Raw genomic sequence first — 17,788 nt, 5'->3', positions numbered from 1 at the left:
CTGTGAAATGAATGTTTTACCAAGAAACTATAAATTATATGTAACATTAAAAATTTCAGACTTTATTTTCATCTTTACTGAAAAATAACATTTTCTTTTGATTAGAAAAACACTCAGAAGTTGACTATTTAAAAATAAATTTCCATCGAGCTCTTTTTTTCAAGCCATAAAGGATTCCCTTAAAATATCACACAAATGTTTCTCAGGTGTTCTAACAGCAGCTCGTGCCTTACCGTACCATCTTGTTTGGCGTGGTAAGAAGCTCTAGCAGTGTACTGTCTCGATGGGCATAACTAAAGTGCACTCAGCTCTTCATTACACAAATGCAAATAATCCCAGGCCAGATTCTCTTCTATTCATACTGTTTCCCTAGACAATCTCATCCATTCTTAGGGTGTCAAATAGCAGCTCTCTGCTGATGGCGCATTGCACTTTATCTCTGCTTCTCATGTCTCTCCTCAGTTTCTGCTGTATTTTCTAACTTTCTCCTCTCTCAAGGTATCAACCCAGCACCTCAGTTTTCAAAGTAGGACACCTCTTAAAATAATGTCTGGCTCTATATGTACTCCTTAAATAATTAACTTCCCACGTCATACTTTTACTGCTAGTATATATACTCAGGACTTGGCAGTATTTAGGACAATCTCCTTCTCAAATCCAGTTAGTTCCTAAATGTATACACTTACTTTCTGCATGGTCCCTTACATCTGTCCACTACAGTATATGAACCAGTCAGTGGCCATTTTACTGCTAACCATATGATAAAGAAAAAGAAAGAAAGTGAAACCAAAATCACTCAACTTCCCACTTGCTAATATCATACAGATGGTGGAGGCAGAGTTAAAACTATTGGCTAAGATAAAGCTTGTGGGTAACTTAACAGCTTTCATTTATTGTTCTGTAGTGACAGGAATAATTTAAAAGTTCAAGGCTATACCAGAAATGATGTGTGTCTGGTTTGACCATTTGTAACAGTTTACAGCATGGTATGTGAATATTAAGTTATCTTAAGTGAAGATGAACGGACAAATTTTTCTTAGGTATAGTGAAAGAAGAGAAGCAAATTTCAGTATACAGAACTATAGATACTTGAATAGCATATTGCCATTATGAAAGTGTTGAGGAAGATTTTCATTGTCCTCAAATAGTAATTATAGTGAATATATTCTCCATCAAAGAAAATAAATCCTTCAAGTTCTGTCTTTTTAAGAATATTTTGAAGGGTTTACAATCCTAAAAAACTTTTCCTTGTGAAATTTCGTATGTTTCTTTAGACTATGGAAATTCTCCCACTCTTTACTTCACCAATAGTGTGTGTGTTTGTGTGTTTGTGTGTGTGTGTGCACGTACTTTTTATATTGATGGAATGATTTATTAGATTAAATGATCTGTTTACATTCTCAATATATAGGGGACAGGGCACTCATTTATATTGAATCATTCATTTTGGAGATGAACACTTTCATCTGGCATTGTAGGTTTTCACTTAACGTTGTTCTTTCTGTAATCTTAAATGCAAAGGTTTCCTTTATAAATGAAAAAATAATATACACCCGTATTCATTCTAAAAGTCTTCGCCAAACACTATAAATTAAAAAAATTTTAAACAGCAATTTTTATTGAAATGTTGAAGTATTACACTCAGTATACACATACAGAAATCATTATTTAAAATAAATTTTTAAAAAAATTCTAGGCAAGGTAACCCTTGGTTGACCTCATAGATTGCAAGGAACTTGTCAGCCTACGATCCCTTATTTTTTAATTTTTAATTTTTTAATATTTTATGCCTACAGTACCTGTCTTTCCAGGTGGTCTCCCATGTAAGTCCTAACCAGGTCCGATCCTGCTTAGCTTCCAAGATCAGATGGGATCAGGCTTTTTCAGGGTAGCATGGCTGTAGACTATAAATTTAAATTTTTGGCTAAAACTATATGATATTTTTTGTGTTTCTTTCTTCTCTTAACAATGGGTATAAATTAGTGATGCTGTGCTATATTTATATAGTTTGTCAGAGCTTGTAGAATGAAATAGTGTTATACAGAAAAACTCATTCAGAGGAAAAATTGTGTAATACAATGTGGTTTAAAATGAAGCTTAATTGACTGGATTAAGTATATATAACACATTATAAGTTGTCCTGTGTTCTGAAACTGAGTTGCTTATTGTTTAGATGTAACCCTGGCCTAGATTATAATGGCTCAATCTTAGTTTTGTTTGGTTTTAATCCCTGCTATATCTTAGAATTTTGATAGACTTGGAAGCTGAATAAGGATTTTTTTTTTTCATACTGCTCTTCAGAGATTTTCCACTTGGATTGGAGTGATATTATTATGTAAATCTTGCCACTTTTTTAGTGTTTATATAAAGTAAAAATACTCAAAAATAGTTAGGTGAACACGGAAAAGGAAAGAGATGAATCGTAACAGAGATCTGTTGTTCTTCTATCAAAATTTTATTTTCATCTGTCTTTGGAGATGTGGTCATGTAAGGTGAAAAATTACCTAAATACTTGTGTTTCAATTCTCTGTAAGCCTTTCTTATGCTGCATTTTGCTTGGAAATAATATTTAAAACAGTTTTAAATTCTCTTCTAGTATTTAAAAAATTTTTTCCCAACAATGTTATCAGGCAAACTGAATAACCTTGGGATAGCCAGAATACTGTTGTGTTTGCAAGTATTTTTTTGAGATGGGAACTGATTCAGAAAAGCACAATGGAATCAAAATAATGTCTTTATTGTTCATTCTTAACAAAGCTGTATTTTTTTTTTGGTAGGGTGGAAATGGTTGACGTTAATTATCCTTAGTCATGTGAATATTCTGTGAATTTTTTCCCTGTCTCCTAGAAGAGTTTCTGGAGGAATGGCCACCAGGTCCACAACTCTATTTGAGTCATCCCTATGTTCTGAAAACACATTATCTGATTAAACTGTTAAAGGACAATTGCATGATGGGAGGCTTTCTGACGTGATGTATACGTTGCCAACTAATTAAGTCCCGGATGTAATGTGCATAAAGATGTAAAGAATTTGAGGGCCAAATTACTATTTTCACATAAAGGGAGTTGTTTAAATTATGGTAATGATTATCACTTGATCTTTATGAGGGCAATCTCGGCATGATATGCCAGAATACTGTCTTAGCAATATATACTTATGGTCAGACTTAGATAAACAAGCAGATAATATATATTGATAAATAAAATGGAGAAGAAAAGAATTCTACAGATAGGGTTGGTAATAGTGGTTTTTATATATGCCACCCTCATTTTCACTTAGTTTAGGAAGGGCTTCAGTGATGTCTTGGAGGAGAAAGGTATATAGCTATGCAGTCCAGGGGCTATCGAACATTTTTGAAAACCAAAATAGACAGTATACAAACAACACAGTGACAGTATACAAACAGCACTCTTTTAATTTGGTTATTAAAAGAGTCTATGTAGTTGATGTAAGGCTGTTCCTATACAAATTGGGAATTTTTGTGTCTCAAGAATTACTGTTTATGCTTGTTTTTTTATGTATAAAGAATTTATCTAATGCCTAAAATATATGTTATGTTTAGTAAAGGAATTGAGCCTCTTTTGAAATTCTCAGTGTAGAGTTTCTGGGGAAGATGTCTTTTTTCCCATGTGTGTCAATTAAGGATTATGTTGGAAAAACAAACAAAAAAATCAACAAACTCATAAGAAAGGGCAAATCATGGAAGGGGAAAGAAGGCAGATAAAAATATCTCAGGCTTATAAGAGTGCAAACAGTCCATTTCTATGAGCATTTCACGAGGATGTTTAGAATTCAGATTCTGAACATGGATGGCAGCAGCTTGATTCTCTATAATGCACAAATACAGCCTAGAAGAAGCTATAAAGTTCTATCATGTCATGGGCTGATGAGAGGATGGATTTACACAATCAAGGATATAAATGGCTTTGAGCGAGTTGTTAGTCATAAGGTCCACTATTCTTCATAATTGACATGGCTTTCCCTTGTCATTCAGACAGACAGCAGTAAGGATGTGCTATTGTCACAGCAATCCTAAGAGCCCACATATGCTGCTATGAGCATTCTAAACTCCGTTCTGGGGAATACTGCATGCCTCTTTGTGTGCAGCTGTGGTTTTGGATGTCTTACATCATTGAAAAAATCATGGCTGGAGTACCAGCTTTATACTGCTCTCTCTGTCATTTGTATGATTTAGAGAAGAGAATATGAGCAATGGGTTTCTCCCCCCTCCCCCAAGTTTGACTACATACCTGTGTTTAGAGAATAAATGGAAACATTCTCATGCCATATTCCTTATGGTCCAGCATTAAAAGGCATATTCTGATGAGGAGACAGGAAAGTGTTCTATCTTCAACTTAAAATATTTTAGAAAGACTACTACGAGTCTGCTTTCCAAATAATCATGGCTATTTGACATACTCTGAAAAGATTTGGATGCAGTTTTTCTATGACCGTCAGGGAAAGTAAGGAGAAAGGGAAACCTCTGTGTGCATTGGTTTAAGTGTGCTGATGCCAGTGGGGAGGGTGAAGTTTTTGGTTACATAACTATATGTCAAATATATTTTTAAAATATGACTTAAACCTAAAGGCAATGTTAGCACGAATCAAAGACTTTTCCATTAAGATTTTGAGTTATTTTTGGTATCTTATTGGGCATTTTTAATAGTGAGACAAGTTGTAAGAATTATTTTGAAGGTTCGTGGTAGTTTTAAAAAGTTAGCAGTACCACTGCATCAGATTCAGTAAAAGCAGCTTTGATTGAGCTGGGCTGTGGTCACACAGGTCTTTCACATAGGGTGGATATGATTTTACGTTCTTCTTTTTTTTTTTTAAGGTGGAGAAATGAATGAGGCATGCATTCATGTTTTTTACCTAGGCCAAATGGAAGACTTTTCAGTGATGTAACCCATTAGGTTGGAGAAGCTTTTCTGTGGAGCTGCCCCGCGGTGCTGAGAATAAGTTATGAATGCTGCACTGTTTCAGTGCAGAGGGCCTTGCCGGGAAGAGAGCGGTGTGCCTGGGCCCCAGCTATTGAGAAGATGCCAGTCAGGGATGAAAACTTCTTTCATGAAACTATAGCTAACTTCCCTGCGACACATTACCATAAAGCAGAGAGTATTTTTAAAACCAATAGTGGGAAAATAAACACAATACCTTATAGAAGTCAGAAAGCTTTATTTTAAAGTACGCATGTTGAGTGGCTAAAAATATACAGGTTTGTGTCAGAATTCTTTTTAGTGAATTGGTCTAAGTAATTTTCCTCCTCTCCCCTTCTCTCCCTGTTCACAGCTCTGATTTCTTTTGCCTTTTGGTTACAGCTACAAAAGATGTCTTCTGAGACAAGTGCTGGTGCATGACATCAGGACGAAGGAATGCTCAGCCCAGTCCAGCATGTTTAAAAGCATCAGCTGCTTGAAAAAAAAAATGTTACATTTTCCAGGGAGGATTAGAAATTATGATGATCTGTGAGAGAAAGGAGTTAGGTTTAGACTTTTACAGATTTTTTTTTCTGTCGTTATTATTTCCAGTGATCAGAGACATACTAAAATTGAGACTGGAATTTGAACACTAGCAATATAATGTTTTTCCTCAAACAGAAGATACCTTGTGGTCTTTATAAAACAAGTGATAACAATAACAATAGGACGGCACAAGGTTGTAAATTTTATAAAAATTTCAAACTTAAAATTGTAAATTTTAAGTATTGAATCTTTATTTTTAGTTTCATGAATTCACATGAAAGTCTAATTATTAAATGGTTATATGTCAAAAATAATTTTAATTTCTTTTTGTTCTTCTTAGGTTTTACCATGACTTGAATGGGAACATTTTCATGAAATTTCTTGTACTTGGATAAAGTGCATATTAATTAGAATAACAACTAAACATTTATCATGGTTCAAGATATGAAATGTTTCTTTTTTAAAAACTATCAGTATCTTTATAGATAAAGTTTGTTAATGTTATTAGTTTCCACCCTCGTTTCTATCTACATTAGTAGCAGAAATGAAAGTTCTGGAAAAATTTTTTAACAAGTACAATTTCAATACAGTATATCCAAATGATAATATGTAAAAACTTCAGTCACATCAAAGAAGTCATTGGTTTGGAGATTTATTACCCGTATATTTGAGAATTATACTCTCTAAATATTGCAATTCTGTTAAATAATAGCTTAAAGTAGTGATCATGTCAAAAGGTAAACTGAATCATATCAAACATTTCAAGAGGTTATTTGAGCATGCATTGATTCTAATTGAGCAGTGCTGAACTGAAGTTGGTTAGAAGTGCTTTCCTATCAGGAGCTAGGGATTAGGCTTTTGCAGAGAAGACACTGAAACAAGGAAATTATTAGATTAGCTGTAGTTTAAGCGGTTGCCTTATATGGGAAAGCCTGGTTGGCTGTAATTGGTTGTTCTTGTTTCACTTTCTTGGATCCAAGAGCATTGACTCTGGCTTAGGTTTTGGTTTGCTTGTGTAAGCTACCAAGGCATTAGAGCCACCCCAGACTAATGGCCTCCTTGATTAATTACTTTAACCATCATTATGCAATAGATGCTAACGCTGTTTACACCATGAAAGGTATTCAAGGATCAAATGGTTTCTGCTTTCACAGGAAGGAAAAACAAACATTAAGGAAGGGAAAAACCGAGGAAGGAGATGACTCTGTCTTGTAGGCCTACCATGGCAAAGCCAGCGAGTGCGTTGAGCAGTACAAAGTGTGTGTGCCTCTCGAACAGAAAAGAGGAGTTTGTTGGAAGGGAAAGTTTATTCCCTTAACTAGGCCTTCAGGTCTCAGAGATGACTGAGACTGGCAAAAGACAACTTCTGTCTACTTTTTATATGTGTTTTCTGGAATTTGAGCCATTAGAAATGGCAAAAAGCAACAACAAAAAAATATGGACTGGACAGACCTTTCACTTATTGCTTCGATTCTTGATTATTCATGGTTTTTCTTAGGGGTAAGAACATAGCTGCCTTAATACTAAAACAAAATCGGGAAAAGTTTATATATACAAAGGATAAAGCAAATAACTTTTATATACCTGTAGATAGTTTTTCCAATTGAAATATGGATTGAAGACAGTTCTCAATAGTCGTTGCCTCTCTAACTTTTCTTCTAATAGATTTTTCTAGTGATTTCTCAACAATCCATATGGACTTGTATTTTTTGTAGGTAAGTTATAAAGCATTTTGAGATTTTATAGATGTTTATAGCATTCAGAATACTTTGGTAACCACAGAAAAAAATTCCTAGTTGAGCATTTGGCATAGTTAATTTGGTTACCATTTGACTGGGAAAAAAAAAAAAAGATTTATTTTACTCTGTAAGACTGCCTTTCCTGCATGTTCATGGCAGACTGTTGTCAAAGAAAAGACTCAACAAGACAGTTTTCTTTAATCTTTCATTTTTTTAAGTTAAAAATATAAAAGGTAATTACTTTTGATTTGTGTCAGTGGTATAGGAACAGGTACAGCCCATATGTTAACAATGATTGATTAAGATATAATGATGGGTAGCAACCTGCCTACTCCATAAACGTGTTTAGGTTTTAGGCTTTTGATTGGTCTAGGATTGCAAGAGAAGAATGAGAAAAGCTTTTATTTATATAAAATCTTTCTTATGAGGACCCTGGAGGTTGAATTTGGTTTTATACTATTAATAGAGTGTGCCACCTTTGGGGATATCACCAACCACAGCAGCACTACCAATAACTAAGTAGCCTGGATACATGTCTTTTTTGTTGACTTCGTTGTCATACCAATGACATTGACTTGTGTCCTCTCGCTTGACTTGTGTTCTCTCACACTTGACTTGTATCCTCTCACACTTCTCTAGGGTTTATTTAATCTCTCGAATACCTAATTTGTACCCTTCATGACAACTTTTCAATTTATATTTTCTTCTAGGTTTATTTATATTTCTAATTGTGACACCCATGGCACAACAAGAAAATCGTCCCATCTAGTCACTTGGGACATATTTATTATCTGCTATATAACTGCTCATGAGCAAGTTATTAGAGATCACAGATGCTATCACTCATGATACTTGCTATCAAGGATCTCACAGTCCGAGTGTGGGAAAAGGCAGGAGTAGGGACCGACATGTGCAAAGCAGTAGTAGCAGCCAGTGCAATGTCTGCTGTGGAAGAGGCAGGTAAAGAATGTTCTGGTGTTATAGAGTTGGGACACCAAACTCATTGTCAAGGCTCAGGACTATATGTTGAGAGCACAGGAACCCTATAAATCTTGAAGGAAGAGAAAGAACTGGGAAGATGCATAAAGTGGAGAGGGACGTTCTAGGCACAGGGGCAGAAAAGCCATAAGCAACTCTATAGAAGCTGTTGTGATTGAACACATGTAGTCATATGATAGGAAATAGGCTGGAAACCTACAGTTTGGGAAATCATTAAATCTTGTATTTTTTGTAATGGGTTTTGAACTTTATTTTATACCTCTTTCACAGTGCCTATGAATTGAATTAAACTGAAAGAGCTTAACAAAGGATCAGTTTGGGAGTGAGCTGGTTAGATATGGATTTTAGAAGGCTAACTCTGGTGGTGATGTGGAGAGAAGAGGGGCTGAGATTAGAGGAAGGAGATACCAGCGTGAGCTGTGAGGTCCTCCAAGAAGAGAGGGCACCCTAATCAAAAACAGTGTAAATAGGTGTACATTATAGGCTTGGTAAATTATCAGAGACAAAATCTACAGAAATTAAAAACTGAATGGTAATGAGGGGTGAGGCAGAAGGAGAGAGTCATGAGAAGCAAATGTTTTGACTCAGGGGATTGTGTTTTTATTCCCTGAAACAGGGAATATAAGACAAGGTGGAGATTGTGCCAGATGAGTTTCAGTTTGGATGTTTTGAGACTGAGGACTTCTGTTAAAACGTGAAATGGCAGAAACTCATATTTGTAGACTAATTCAGTGTATGGAAATAATTGAATGTATTTGATAAGTGAATGCTTGTGGAAAGATTGAATGGGTGTGTAGATTAGCCATCAATTCATTACATTTTAAATGACTATTATTGACTTGCTGTAATTATTTTAAAACCATATAGCACAATAGGAAAGCATCCTAATTATTATAAAAGCAAAAGAATAAGTAGCAGAAGCAATTATTTTTGTTGTGTAAAAATTTCCAAATAAGTTAATGTGACTATACATAATCCAGAATTTAAAGTTGATTAGTCTGAATACTACCATTTCCCCCTTCCCTGATTTCCTGTTTTTGGAATTTGTTAATAACAGTGGAAGGCTACAGTGGACAAATCTAATATGAAGAGGAATCAACTTGAAGAGAAGTGACCAATAAAAAACTGGAAAACTAGGAGTGAGAATATATTTTTAAAAGTTAGTGGAGGATTAATCCATTAGGATTCAAGGTTTGTTCTTGGTGAGATTTATTACTGAGGGCCTGTCAGGATCAATGAGATAGGTATAGGATGATTATGAATAGCCTTATTGAGGTACATTTGTGATTCTTTGTAATAGGATTAGTATTCTTGATGTTCCCCTGGAAAGCCAATCTGGTTAATGGAGCTGTAATTTCAGAAGGATCAAATCCCCTGTAAAATGTAATCTCAACACAAGGGGCAATATCTCCTTCTCAGATTACCTTGGAGGTCCTCCCTCTAGTAGACTCAAGGTTCACAGGTTGAGGGATACCTGGCCCTTTACGTAACATAGCCTTGGTTTCTAGCCTTCTGTCCATCTGCCATAGTTTTTCCCAACAATGCTTGTAGCATGTTCCTTTGAATCTGTATGTTACTGGTTTATAGTCATACAGGGGCACTGGAGACTGAATGTAGGCAGAATTCTTCCCTCTGGCCCTTCGAAGCTATTAAAATGGCACACATCATCCACTTAATGACAAACATTTCAATGATAGTTACTTTCCAACTCTTAATTTGTGTCGTTCAGATGGTAACCCATGATTATTCAAAGTAATTTGATTGGATTGTAAATGCTATCCTTGATATTCAACATTACAAACCATCATTCAGGGTTAGTTAAAAGTACTTACATTGCATCCCTCTTAGGGCCTCGTAGTAAGGCATTTGTTGGTTTGGTTATTTGACTGTGTCTGACACAGGGTCGGTCACTCAGCTTAGCCAGCCTGGAAGTCTGATTTGCCAGCAGCTTCATCTCTATTGGGTGGACTCATGTTAACCACATTCATGAGGCTAATAAAACCAGAATTCCAGGTTATTCACTTGCAATGAGAAAAACAGTCACACAGATGGAATGCTTGTCTTAGTAAGACCCTAGCATTCTTTTCCAATGTGGAGAGATCACACCCAGAAGTGTCTCATAAGCATGGAATCAGAATGGAGGAGTAGGATGAATCAGACTAATGGCGATATCTATACGTGGACCGTGGGCTAGTTAGTAGGACAGAACTCGTCAAAGTCTGTCAACCAAGATTGCTCCTCCTTGTAGAGTGTGTGGAAGGATACATCTAGCATTTGTCTCTGTGGCTTTTATTTTCTAAGTACTAAGTGTGATTAAGGAATTCCTTTCTGAGAGTCATATTTTTTCTTTATGTCCTCAGATGTATAATCAAATGTCAATGTGGCTTAGAAGTCATTCTACTTCTTTATGATGACACTTCTTTTATTTTTCTTTTTATTCTCATATACCAGTTACTGTTGTGGTAGAAATTTCAAGGTCAGATTAACTTCCAGATGTTTAGCCCCTGAGCACAAGCAGGGTCTAGAAATGCAAGGAAGTGAGAAATTCTAAAGGAAAACATATTTGAATGCACTCACATTCTTTGCTTGGTGTGGAGTCAGGAGATCTATGGCGTGGGAAATTAAAGAGGAAATTATAAGTAATTGCACAAAAAAGGAAGATTTTGGATCTAAAAATGGCCATTGAACTTGATAACAATGTCATATGTGACAAAAGATCCATTTATTAGCCATTTCGTGTGTGTCTTTTTTTATTAGTTCAACTATGGGTTATTTTCCATTTGCCAAACAGAAGTTTTGAACTTCACCGACAGATTGTGGCCTTTATTTTCCACTGTAAATGAATCATTTTCTCCAATTAATTTTTAACTACCTTGATTTAAATTTTGAATGAAGATGGTTAGTAAAAAAAAGTAAAAGCATTAGGAGATAAAAATATTGTTACCTTTTTAAAGACCGATGTATGTATCTTCATAGCTTTATAGATATAATAAGATTTTGATTAATCAAATGATGGCATGAGGATCTTTCCAGTTCTTTCTGATATTATCAGATACTTTAATTAAGCACTTTTGTTTACATAAACAGGATCTCAGCTTATCATAACCCAGAAGGAATTTGAAGAGGAGGATTTTTTAAGTCAAATTAATTACCTTCTGCTCCAGGGAAAGAGAACCAGCAAGTTTGCAGAGATATCCTCTTTTGAGTTTTCTAAGTTAAAGAAGTGATAAGATGGGTGCTGCTTGGGGGATGGAGGGGAGGAAGTATGGATGATGGGTGAAGATAGTTAGTTCTTATTATTTTATTTGAAATATGGTATTATGAGTTTTACAATACCCTAAATATGCAGGTACTTATATTTGTACTTACATGCACACTTGAGGAAAAATGTAAATACCTTTAGGATTCCATGATACTTCACTTTTCTGTCTGTTAGAACAGATACTTGCAAACCGACTCCTAGGATATTAAATGAATATTCTATTAACCAAAAGTTAAGATAGTTTAATATCATTTTTCCAGAAAATAAAAAAAATATAAAACAACAAAACTATAATAACAAAATATACTAAACTCTTACAAATTGTGAATTCTAGCACACAGTATTTTTTCTCTAGTGTTAATTTAAATGAATAACAATGAGTTCATATAAAGAGAAGCCAAATTTTAATGAAGTTCACAAGAAAACTTTTTGTTATTAGGACCTTAAATTAAAAAAAAAAAAGAAAGATGATCATTCTAGTATGTGTGTTTTAGATATTTAAGCACTTGGAGTTTCTGGAATCAAGATTCCCTACTTGGAACACTCTTTTTTTCACTAAGAAAGCACGTTATCCTTGGGAAAATATTATAAAGAAGACAGGAAATAAAGAGGACTATTTTAATAGGAAACAAGCTGGGGGCAGCTCTCAACACAGTACAAGGAATACAGGTTCAAATCCTCATCCTGACACTTGCTTTGTGGTTTTGGGTAAATTAACTCATTAAGCCTCCAGTTATCATTTGAAAATTTGAAATAATACCCATATAAGGCTTCTTTAGAACTAAACAAGATGATATACATAAATATGCCAGACATAGGAAGCATTCAGTTTATGAATCGTTCTGAATAAAAGGAATCTTGCTCATGGAGAAACCAACAGTGAATTACAAACCAACCTTTCTGGAGGAGATACCAAAAACAAAATGTGAAATCTTGTTTTTGGCTCTTGTTATCACAGTCAGAGTTCAATCCCCCCCATGTGCTATATTCTACATCCTCATGACTGTTTTTTAACTATCAATTTGTACCCTCTTAATCCCTTGCAGCCTTCGCCCATCCTCTCAACACCACTCCTCAATCTCGCAGCTATCAAAATGCTCTCTGAGCTTTTTCTGTTTTGTTTGTTTGTCATGTTCTCTAGATTCCACATATAAGTGAAATAATTTGGCATTTATCTTCCTTTGTATGACTTACTCCACTTAGCACAGTACCCTCTAGGTTCATTTTGTAGATGGCAAAATTTCATTCTTTTTTTTATGGCTGAGTAATACTCTATTTTATATATGTACCACCTCGTCTTTATCCATTCCTCCATTGAGGGATACCCAGGTTGCCTCCATATCTTGGCTATGGTAAATAGTGCTGCAATGAACACATGGATGCACATGTCCCTTCGAAGTAGTTTTTTGTTTATCTTTGGATAAATCCCCAGAAGTGGGATTACTGGATCCTTTGTCTCTTGTTATAGCCTTCGTGTTAAAGCCTCCTTTGTTTGGTATGAGTATTGCTATCCCAGCTTTTGTTTGTTTTTTCCCCCATTTTCATGAAACATCTTTTTCCATCCCTTTACTTTCAGTCTGTGTGTATCTTTTTATCTGAAGTGAGTCTCTTGAAGACAGCATATGTAAGAGTCTTGTTGTCTTATGTCTTTTGTTTGGAGTATTTACTCCATTTAATTTAAAGTAATTGTCGATAGATATGTAGTTGTGGCCATTTTATTATTCATAGTTTTTATCTTTTTTCTTCTTAAAGATGTTTCTTTAACATTACTTATAATACTGGGTTGGTATTGATGAACTCCTTTAGCTTTTTCTTGTCTGGGAAACTCTTTATCTGTCTTTTGATTCTAAATGATAGCTTTGCTGGAGAGAGTAATCTTGGTGGTAGGTCCTTGCTTTTCATCATTTCGAATATTTCATGTCAGTCCCCCTTCTGACCTGCAAAGTTTCTGTTGAGAAACCAGCTGACAGTCTTATGGGAGTTCCCTTGTAGGTAACTCACTGCTTTTCTCATGCTGCTTTTTAGATTCTCTTTTTGTCTTTAAACTTTGGTGTTTTAATTATGATGTGTCTTGAGGTGAGCCTCTTTGGCTCCATCTTGTTTGGGTCTTTTTGTGCTTTGGGCTTGTATATCTATTTCCTTTGCTAGGTTAGGGATGTTTTCAGTCATTATTTTTTCAAATAAGTTTTAAATTCTATGCTCACTCTCTTCTCTTTCTGATATCCATATGATGTGAATGTTAGTACCACTTGATGGTTTCCCTGAGGCCTCTTAAACTATCCTTTTTTTTTTTTTTGGATTCTTTTATCTCGTTGCTATTATGATTGGGTGTTTTTTGCTACCTTATCTTCCAAATCCCTGATTTAATTCTCTGCTTCATTTAATCTACTGTTGATTTCCTCTAATGTATTCTTTATTTCAGTTATTGTATTCTTTATTTCTGACTGGTTCTTTTTTTTTTTCCTGGCTTCGTTATTCTGGTTCCTGTTTCTTTGTTGAGATCATTGAGAATCTTTATAACCAGAGTTCTGAACTCTGCATCTGGTAGATTACATTTCTCCATTTTGTTTAGTTATTTTTCTGGATCTTTGTTCTGTTCTTTTATTTGGGACATGTTTCTTTGTCTCCCCATTTAGCTAACTTCCAGTATTTGTTGTATTAGGTAGAGCTGCTATGTCTCCTGGTCTTAGTAGAATTGGCCTTATATAGTCGGTGTCCTGTGGGGCCTTGGAGCACAATTTTTCTGGTCACCTGAGCTGGGTGTCCGCATCATCTATGTCTTAACTGCTGCTAAACTTACAATGAAAGTCAACCTTATTTCTTGACCAGAATTCCTGATGACCATTGTACCTCTTAGTAGATGTTTAGCTCTTCTCAATCAGCCTATCTAATTCTTTCCATTCACTAAGGGCTTTCTTCTTGTTCTGTAATCTAGTTAATGATTGGACTATCCATCTAGTTACTTAAGCTAGAAACCTTAGAGTCACAGTTGACTCTTCCTTACATGGTATTTCTACCTCCTATTTGTAACTGGTTCTATCAGATTTTTCTGTTTTTCATCACTGTGGTCCTAGCTCAGGCACTGCCATCTTTCACTTAGGCAACTGGAATAGCCTCTTAAACTATTCCATGTCATGGCCTGTTTAAAAACTTTCACCGATAGGAATGTATCTGCTTTGGGAAAAGAGTTTGGTTGTTCATCACAAAGTTCCCCAGCAAATCCACTCCTAGGTATCTACCTGAGAGATTTGGAAATGGGTACCCAAATAATTATGAGAATGTACACATTCATAGCAGCTCTCTTCACAAAAGGTGGAAACAACCTAAAAGCCTATCAACAGATGAATGGATAAAGAAATTGTGGTATATACATAAAATGGAATATTATTCAGCCATTAAAAGGAATGAAGTAGTGGTATATGTACAAATGTGGATGAATCTTAAAAATGTACTAAGTGAAAGAAGCCAGACTAAGAGGTTACATATTTTATAATTTATATGAAGAGGCAAATCTATAAAACTAGAACACAGATTGATAGTTTCTATGGCATAGGGGAAGCAAGAAATGGGAAGCAAGTGCTTAATGGGTATAGGTTTTACTTTTGGGGTGATAAATATTTTTGGAACTAGATTGAGGTGCTGTTTGTATGCCTCATTCAGTAAATACCATTGAATTGTTTACTTTAAAATGATTATATTATGTGCATTGCACCTCAATTAAAAAAGCCAACAAACTTTCACTGGCTCCTTGCTTTGTCCAGAATGCAGCTGTCTTTCCCACCCTCAAGGAATAGGTGCTTTTCCCTAAACACATGGTATTCTTTCATCATTCTCTACTTTGGCTTATGCTGTTTTCCCTGTTTCCTTTCTTGGTAAAGCCCAACTACAGACTTTGAGGAAGAGCAGAAATACCAGAATTACCTCTCTAAAATATTCCCCACTCTTGCCCCTACCCAGACAGTAGCAATTCTTCCTCCTGATCCTTGTCCTTGTAGAAACAGATCACAGCCTGCATCATGCTGTATCGAGGTTAGTGGTGTCTCCACTTTTCATCATTAGTGTTCATCATGTGTATTCCTCATGCCTAGTACAGTACAAGGAACACATTGGGTACTTAAAGTTGCCTCTTAAGTTTTATTTTTGAGGAATAATTTTTGCTTCTTATATTTCAATCATTGACTGTGGTAAAAAAAAATCCTCTGGAGTGTCTTTTCTATCCTTTGATTTATAATAAGAGTACTGTGAGAAATTAGATGGGGATTGTTATAAATGTTATATTTCTTGTCCAACACAGTTGCATTTTATAAATGATTATCAGTGTATATTTTCATTCTGAAGTATTTTTATTCCTTTTAATTGTAGGTATATTTAAAATTTTATTTCCTTTGATATTTTGAAGGAAAAAACAATTTTAACTTAAGCTTATTTTTGGTAAAGATGCTCCCCCAAATTATATACACTTGGGGAAAAGAAATCTGTTAATGATGTGTTTTCCTAGGCCCAGTTATCTTTACTGTTACTTAGTTCTTCCCCCCCCCCCCCCCAAATTGTTTTGGTTAGGATATTGTCGCTTGTTGTAAAAAATACCCTGAATAATGTCACTTAGTATGCTCCAAGTGCTATATTACCTCTGGTGCTTTGGCCAGGAGTAAGATTCAGTCCTTGTCCCAAAGTGTTTATAGTGGATTATGGTGAAGCAGATAGGAAAGGTCACAATTGCCACCTAGTGTGATGAATGTTATAATTGATGTTTATACCAAAAGTCCTCATATCTCTAAGGAGGGAGCCCCTCACTCTGCTGTAGGAAATAGAGGAGGTGGCACAGATGCCGTGTTACGGAGCTGAGTCTTAATGAGTTGGTTGCAGTCTGATGGTGTCTAGAGAGTGTCAACAGCCTCTGACTTAAACTATTTTTACCAGTTGTTGCCGGAGTCAGACCTGTGTAAACCAGTTTTGATCGGTTTGAACTTATTTGCTACCAAATGCCTAGTTGAGACCTATTTTAGTGACTACCACCAAAATGTGATTTTCAGCTCATATGCTAGATAAATGTGCTATGTTATTTAGCCTCTGTGTTCCTCCATGCTGCATTATATTTGATTGCCAAGATTAACTCTGTGGGCCAGCTCATTCCCTGATGATGCTGGATAAATGAGGGTACCACTGTAGGACTGTGCACATATTTATGTTATAGATTCAGATTTTGTGAGTTGTTACACATCTGGTGCAAGTATATGAGTAGAGTTTGAACTTCAATTAGTTGAGTTTATGAAGCACTGACAGTGTAGGGCAATATATGAGGCATGTAGGAAATTACAAAGGAAATAGGAAACACAATCTTTGTTCATATTGAGTTTATAATCTAATGGAACAAATATAAACGGGGATACATGATAACAGATAAAATAAACATAAAAACATAGTCATAACCAGTTACAGATGGATAGAGATATTTGCACAAGCGCTATGGGGTTGAGAAAATGATTACAGTGACTGTTGTCAGCTGGGGTAAGTCAGGAATTGTTTTAATACAGAATGTAAGATTTAGGCAGTAATATTAAGGACAGAGAGGACCAGGATTAGTGTGGGGGATTCATCTTAGAAAATACGAATGAAAATTAATAAAATGAATGAAAACAGAAGGAGTAGATGGGCTATTTGTAGATGACAGTAAAGTTTTCTTGAATGATTGAGGTTTTGCAGGATGGATTTATTTTGAAAGACCTTAGAGTAGGATAGCTGCTGTAACAAACAATCCCAAATATCAGTGACTTATTACAACCAAAGGCTACTTTTTACATCAGACTCAAAGGGAGTCTGTGTGGGTGTGGTTCCTACTCCATGCAGTTATTCAGGGTTCCAGGGTTTTTTTCAGTTTTCGGCTCTAGGAGTCTTCTGGGTTCTAGGAGTCTTTCATTCAGCTGGCGACAGGGACAGAAAATGGAGGATAGTCTATGGGAAGGATATGTGAGTCTAGCTTGAAGTAACCCTATAAGTATTCCTCTGATTGGTGCTCAGGCACATGGCCACACCTCTGTGCAAGAGGCTGGGAAAGTGTCCAGGAGGAAAAAGGTGTAGGTTTTGGGAAACACATGGGATAGTAGTCTCTCGCTATCACTTTTACGCTAGTATCTTCTGAATCTAGATCACATCCTTATTTTTCTCCTGAAATTTAGTTTGTTCTCTTTAGTTTGACTAGTGAGCTTAGGTGCTCTGCTGTCGCCTTAACTCACCACCCCCTCCTTTCTCAACTTCATTATTCATTATATTTTTATCAACAATTTCTTCATTTGGTAATTGCCTTAGCATGATAACTCAGGCTCACT

At 35.5% G+C, this 17,788-nt stretch overlaps 1 protein-coding gene and 1 pseudogene across 7 annotated transcripts in view; one reads left to right on the top strand and one right to left on the bottom strand.

Annotated features, from left to right (window-relative positions):
* The window catches only part of NPAS3 (neuronal PAS domain protein 3), an 802,977-nt gene that overhangs the window by 39,792 nt on the left and 745,397 nt on the right, over positions 1-17,788 (top strand). The gene's annotated exons all lie outside the window — the stretch shown is intronic.
* Positions 1,788-1,905, bottom strand: LOC118600896 (annotated as a pseudogene).

The sequence above is a fragment of the Rousettus aegyptiacus genome, unplaced genomic scaffold, assembly GCF_014176215.1.
Source record: "Rousettus aegyptiacus isolate mRouAeg1 unplaced genomic scaffold, mRouAeg1.p scaffold_m13_p_3, whole genome shotgun sequence".
In the NCBI taxonomy this organism is placed as follows: Eukaryota; Metazoa; Chordata; class Mammalia; order Chiroptera; family Pteropodidae; genus Rousettus; species Rousettus aegyptiacus.
Note: the sequence above shows the minus strand (reverse complement) of the source record. Positions and strands in the feature narration are given on the sequence as shown.